General features: G+C 36.4%; 1 long non-coding RNA gene across 1 annotated transcript; it reads right to left on the bottom strand.

The window, feature by feature from the left end:
• Window positions 1-294: 294 nt before the first annotated feature.
• Window positions 295-5,840, bottom strand: LOC123632465. Its single transcript, XR_006733373.1, has 3 exons — window positions 5,711-5,840; window positions 1,958-2,056; window positions 295-308 (listed from the first exon to the last, which is right to left on the bottom strand). It is a non-coding gene; the product is annotated as an uncharacterized LOC123632465 (long non-coding RNA).
• Window positions 5,841-6,864: the final 1,024 nt, after the last annotated feature.

Genomic DNA, 6,864 nt, shown 5'->3' with positions numbered 1-6,864 from the left:
GTACAGACTGATCCATATGTTGGTGGATCTTCTATGGCTAAACTCCAAATATCTTTTATGTTCAAATATTAAAAACACAAACATCTTATACTCAAATGAAACATACTAGGTTTACATTCTTAATGAATATGCTCACCCCACTATTGAATTTAATGGTATGAAGTTCATTCAAACTGGAAGAAACTGGTCTCTCATCATTTATGGGCATATTCATCTCCTGCTTCTTGTCTTGTCCTATGTTTTGGCTCTTCAAGGAACGGGACTGGATGGGCTGAGTATTTCGTTGGGAATCTGCCAGCTTATAGACCCTACACACACACACACATGCACAAAAAAGCACAAAGCATTTCATTTTAACAATAGTCTCAATCTATTTTATTTGAGGACTATCAAACAAGGTTTCAAATTTGAAAGACTCCTTGGTCTTTCTCACTGATTGGCAGAAACACTGTATACAGTCAGCAGAACAGTGGTCCCCAATAAACCAGTCAGAGGACTGCTGCCAATTGATGATAGGTTTCTACCATTCTGAAGCAATACAAAAAAACAATTATAATACATCATGTATAAGAAAGATGAACTTACTCAAATTAAATGACTCATATTTAATCAAAGACATTATCTCTACTTTGGCAGTTAAGATGTTATTTTATGAAAGATGGGGACATTGAAGAGTAAGTTTTGTTTTTTTAAATCTTACATTTCCCACTATTGCCAAAGTCTGAAGCTGAGTCTTTGGATGTGGATACTTCAGAAGAATAAGGAGATATACATAAGTAATTATATTCTAAGGAGGAAAATAATAAGTAGCATAATAGAAGAAAAAAGTTATCACACTATGTTGAAAGACAGGAAAGATTACACCAGTAGAAATTATAAAACACTTGGTGGGAAATACATGATTTTAAAAGGTGTTTTTATAAACCACAGAGCAATCAAAATCTTTTCAATACCTTTGTGTCAGTATTTGTATGGAACACAACATTAATAAACCCTGAACTATGACATTCACAGGTAATGAGTAGGGCGATGAGTTAGGTAGCCCTTTAAAAACCATGTGTCAGATACAGATTCAAAAATCTGCTTTAAAATGTCTTTGAGGCATGTTTCTTGTTTGATACTAAAAGGACTGTGGACTATTGTGCTTTAAAATATAATTATTGAACAGTTTTCTCCATCATCTTTTGCAAGTTTTTATCCTTTATATTTTATTCATTGGTAATAATTTTTCATTAGAAAAACATTAGAAAATATAAATAAGTGAAAAGGAAAAATACTCCTAGTACCTAGAGAGATCCCTGATGAGACGTTTTCCATAAACATACAAATAGGCACAAACATACACAGACACTCTTTTTTTTTTTTTTTTTTTTTTCTGAGACAGAGTCTCACTCTGTTGCCGGGGCTAGAGTGCTGTGGCGTCAGCCTAGCTCACAGCAACCTCAAACTCTTGGGCTCGAGCAATCCTACTGCCTCAGCCTCCCGAGTAGCTGGGACTACAGGCATGTGCCACCATGCCCGGCTAATTTTTTCTATATATATTTTTAGTTGTCCAGATCATTTTCTTCTATTTTTAGTAGAGACGGGGTCTCGCTCTTGTTCAGGCTGGTCTAGAACTCTGGAGCTCAAACAATCCGCCCGCCTCGGCCTCCCAGAGTGCTAGGATTACAGGTGTGAGCCACTGCACCCACCCAAATGTTAATTCTTTTTTATTCCCCTTGGCTAACTTTAAACCCTCTACACAAATAAGACCCAAGCTTTTGCATTAAGGCCTAAGCTCAAAATCTTTACATTTCTCAGCTGAATATATGGAAATATATTAACATAAAATAGTAATGTATGCAAAAATTCAATAGCATTGTGATTACTCTAAGTGCAAATAGGGTGGGGTTTGCTCTCAACTTGACATAGGATTTTAGGGGTGGAATTTTTTTGTTTTAAGGCCATAATTACTCACTTAAGGAAGACTTCTTCCATGGTAGTGATTGAAACACCAAAGCTGGTGATGCCCAGCTCTTTCTGCTTCTTTTCCAGATTGTTAAACAGAGCTTCAAATCTGGAAGGAGAAGAGGATGAGGAAAAGAAAGAACTAGCATTAGTCTAGATAAATTTTTCTTTGTTTAAGTTGATTTTATTTTCCAGTAAATGAACTTTTTTAAAAAATACGAGTGCTTCCCTTTTTATTCAATTCACTATTAATTTTATTTATAATTCTTTCCTGTTGTTTTCTTTAAAAAATGTTTTTACTGTGGTAAAATGTTTTTATTGTGGTAAAATGTACCTAACTATATGTACCATTTAAAATTATTTTAAGTGTACAATTCAAGGATCATTAAGCAATTCACAATGTTGTACAACCAATACCACCATCCATTCCCAGAACTTTTCCACCATCCCAAACTGAAACTCTGTACCCATTAAAAATCTTCTGATTTCCCCCTCCTCGTTCAACATCACTTCTACTTTCTGTCTCTATGAATTTGTGTATTCTATATATATAGATACAATATTTATACATTTGTGTCTGGCTTTTTTGCATAATTTTTTCTATTCATCCATGTTGTAGCACATATCAGAATTTCGTTCCTTTTAAAGGCTGAATGATACTCATTGTATGGATATACCACATGTTGTTTATCCATTCAACTACCAGTGGACATCTGGGTTGTTTCCACAGTTTTGCTATTGTCCGTAATGCTGCTATGAACATTAGTGTACAGATATATCTGTTCAAGTCCCTGCTTTCTATTCTTTTGAGTATTTACCTAGAAGTGGAATTGCTGGATCAAATGATAATTTCATGAACTTTCTGAGAAACCTCCATACTGTTTTCCACAGCAGAAACACATTCCCACCAGCAATGCACAAGGGTTCCAATTTCTCCATAACCTCATCAACATTTGCTATTTTTGTGTTTTTGATTTGCATTTTCCTAATGAGTGGTGATGTTGAGAATCTTTTCGTATGCTTACTGGCCATTTGTATATCTTCTTTGGGGATATATCTATTAAAGTCCTTTGCCCATTTCTGAACTGGGTTTTTGTTTGTTAGATAAATTTTCAATATTGTTTTGTTACATAAAAATTTCTGGTTATCAGAGAGAAAAATGTTTAGTAGATTGTTCTTCACTATAATGTTTATCATGAAACAAATGGAAAGGAGAGATTTATCTTAGCAAATACCTCCCCACTATAACTTGATCTTTGGTATAAATTCTTTTGTTCTCCTGATAAAATCATCAATTTATTTTCTATTAATATATATGCTAGGGACTGTAGCTGCTTGATAAGTTACTTTATTCACATACAGTTCCTGTATTAAATATAAAGCAGTTCTCAAATTACAGGAGGCAATGACAAATGGAGAACCAGCTTACAACCTTGTTTAAAAGTCTCAAGTTTACTTTTGCTAGCTACATCCTATGGATTAAAATGTGTGTTGTGAAGTTATAAGTATTAAGTCTTTTCTTCATTGTTTTTCTCATGTAAATACACACGTGTAAAGCAATTAGAGTTGTGTCTGGCACAAAGCAAATGAAGAATTAATTTTAACTATCAAAGTCTTGGATATAACCAAGTAATTCTTGTCATTTTATTCTTTTCCTGCTATTATGAACTATCCTATGAATTAAATGGGTTGTGGGGATTTTATTCTGGGTGTTATTCTCTCTCAACAGTTACTTTAAAATTATCCTGTGAAAGAAAACTTCATTCTGAACGAACATATCTTTCCCAACTTCCTGATTTGCATTTTACACTGTGCCGGATCCATTGAACAGGGCCCATAAGACACATCTAGAGTGCTGACATTAATCTGTGTGACTAGTTATTCACATCTCAGAGCTTTATCCTCTTCCTTTCTTCCATGTTCCAAATATTAGTAGGAAGACATGGTGAAAATATTACTTCCTTTCAAATCCTTGCATTTTCCGTTTTAGACTTAATGATATATTCATTATTCTTGGTCTCTTCTGATAATGTCATTTGTACACAGATGATACGAGACTGGCAGATGCTGTGATTAGTTGTCTATATGTTTCTTTCAGTGACACTTGCACTTCCAGACTTATAATTATTAAACTCTGCTGAAGTACCCAACAAAACATGTCTTCTGACTGCTGAATGTGCCTTCATATCATGAATTTCCAGTTGTAGCTTCTGTCATTTCTCTCACTCCTTAGTATCATGTTCTTTTACTTCACTTCATGAGTAGGATCAAGCTTCACCTCAGCTGTCTCAATACTGTTCCATGCTCCTCCTCCTCTTCAAAAAGGTTCAGATTTACTCTGAATGAATATAACTCTCATGAAGCATTTTTTCTTCTTTATATTCCTCTGTGATACAACTGTTTATTTTCATACCTTTTCACTTATTAGAATCTTGGTGGCCTGGCTCCTTGTATGTTATTTCATCCATTCTACTCAGGAGCTCTACATGAGACAGAAACGTAGAGCAAGATCCCACAAATTTTTCATCTCTTCTTGTGTATGGCAGCCACCTTACATCTATGAGATATCTAGAGAGTAATAACTTCAGGTAAAAAGACAAAATGGTGAAACCACCTTTACAAATTGATAAAGGGGTACAGGCAAGAGCTGTGGTAAGGGCCTAGCTAAAAATAAGGCACAGTCCCAGCTAAAAATGATCATAATTAGCCACTATCCCCTGTTTGCTTCTGTATAATTGCCACTCTGGAGCCACCTAGGTGGTGGTCATAAAGATTCTCAACTTTTTCCATAGATAACATCACCTTTTTGAAACCTAGGGGTACTTTCTGAGGTATCTTCCAGGTCCCACATTCCAGTGGAATGGCTGACCCACCCAGACCAGTGGCCCACATCAAGGAACTGACTGAACTTATCTTGTGACCTCCACCCAAGGACCTGGTCAGCAAAGAAGACAATTTCTACAACCCTATGGTTCTGCCCCGAACACAGCCATTTAGCAGGCTCAACTGCCTATGCCAAACTCTCTTTAAAAACCCTGTCTCCCAAATTCTCAGAAAGGCAGATTTGAGAAATTTCTCCCATCTCCTGCTTAGTGCTATGTGGAATAAACTCCTTTTCTGCTGTAAACCCAGCTGTCTCAGCATAGTGGCTTCCTCTTGGGCAGTGGGCAAACGAACCTGGTTGGTTGGCAACAATGGCACACTCCCTAAAGGCCAGTGATGAATACTCTTAGTTTCCATTAATCTTAGCTGGCATGGGAATCCCCAGTAGAATTATCCCTGTGTCTCTCCTCTATCACTAATTTGGCTAACTGTTGAATTCACTGTTTTCTCTATGTCCTTGTCACTTCTGCACCAAGAGCTGTCATTCAAGCTACACGTTACTTTCATTGTCTTACTATTTCCCTGGATCCTACCCACCATGCAGAAAATTTGGACACTATGAACATCTTACCATTAAATATCCTTTATTAACAATAGGAAGCTATAGCCACCAGGTTGCAAATCTCCTCCCTCAAAGACAAACAAATAAACATAAAGAAAAATATCAAATAAGCCTTGAATGAACTTACTGAGACAATTCTCTGTTCAGTAACAGAAATCTTCAGCTGGAAGCTTTCCAATTCTAGTTGGTAAATGACAACAATAACTGGACACCCGATTTGTTAGAAAAACACTACTCGCTAAGCTTGCTAAATCTAGAAAACTAAAAATGATTTCTGGTCACTGAAAAATCATCCATCTAGAGCTCTCGAATCCATACCTTTGTGTATACTCTTTAGGTAGGATATATGATAATTCAGCTCCAATATTTTTGTCCAAAGTGGCATCTGGAACATGACAATGAATTGTTGCAGAGATTTCTTCAACATCACAATGTGGTTCCCTCTCCATGACTATGTGATATCCAGCACCTGAGAGAAACCATTCAGATGATCAAATAAAGTTGTTTTGTACTTTTAATACCCTTGTAAGGTCAGTTTGGCTCTCCATGGCTCACGTTACCTAGGTCTACAAGGAAGAAGACATGGTTTATGACAAGACATTTGATTATGATGCTAAGGAGGCTCACGCCTAAAGGTTCCAAATGCTGCTTCAAGAACCAAGACACTGAATAAATAAAAACTTCCTCTGTAATTTCAGTAACTTTCTTAATGAACAATAATGATTCAGTATTAATACACGTAACCAGATATAGTGGATGTATGATAACAAGCCCCCTTGTATCTGGCTACTTATTTTAGTAGCAGAATTTTTTTTTTGAGATAGGGTCTTGCTCTGTCACCCTGGCTAGAATGCAGTGGCATCATCATAGCTCATTGCAACCTCAAACTCCTGGGCTCCAGTGATCCTCTTGCCTTAGCCTCCCAAGTAGCTGGGACTACAGGCGTGTGCCACCACACCTGGCTAATTTTTCTATTTTTTACAGAAGTGGGGGGTCTCGCTCTTGCTCAGGCTGGTATTGAACTCCTGAACTCAAGCAATCCTCCCACCTTGGCCTCCCAAAGTTCTAGGATTATAGGCGTGAGCCACCGCGCCTGGCTGGAAGTCTTGATATATATTCATTTAGCTATTATTATGGTTTGTCCACTGTGTATTAGGCACTAATCTAGGCTCTGAGGATTATAGTGGACAAAGCAGATAAAAATATGTACCCGCATGAGAGCTTACTTTCTAGTCAAAGAAGACAGATAATCAAAAGGAGTAAGTTAAAACATATAGTGTGTTAGAAAAAATAAAGCAGAGAAGGGAGATCGAAAAGGTTGTTAAATTTTAGACAGATCCATGGAAAGCCTAAATGTGATGATTTATTTTTTATTTTTTGTCTTATTTTATTTGTGATCATTTTTGATTAAAGACCTTAAAGAAGTCACAGAACTATTATACTTAATTAGAGCTTTGCATGTATAGAGAAAC

This window comes from Lemur catta, chromosome 2, assembly GCF_020740605.2.
Source record: "Lemur catta isolate mLemCat1 chromosome 2, mLemCat1.pri, whole genome shotgun sequence".
In the NCBI taxonomy this organism is placed as follows: domain Eukaryota; kingdom Metazoa; phylum Chordata; class Mammalia; order Primates; family Lemuridae; genus Lemur; species Lemur catta.
This window is presented reverse-complemented; position numbering and strand designations above follow the sequence as displayed.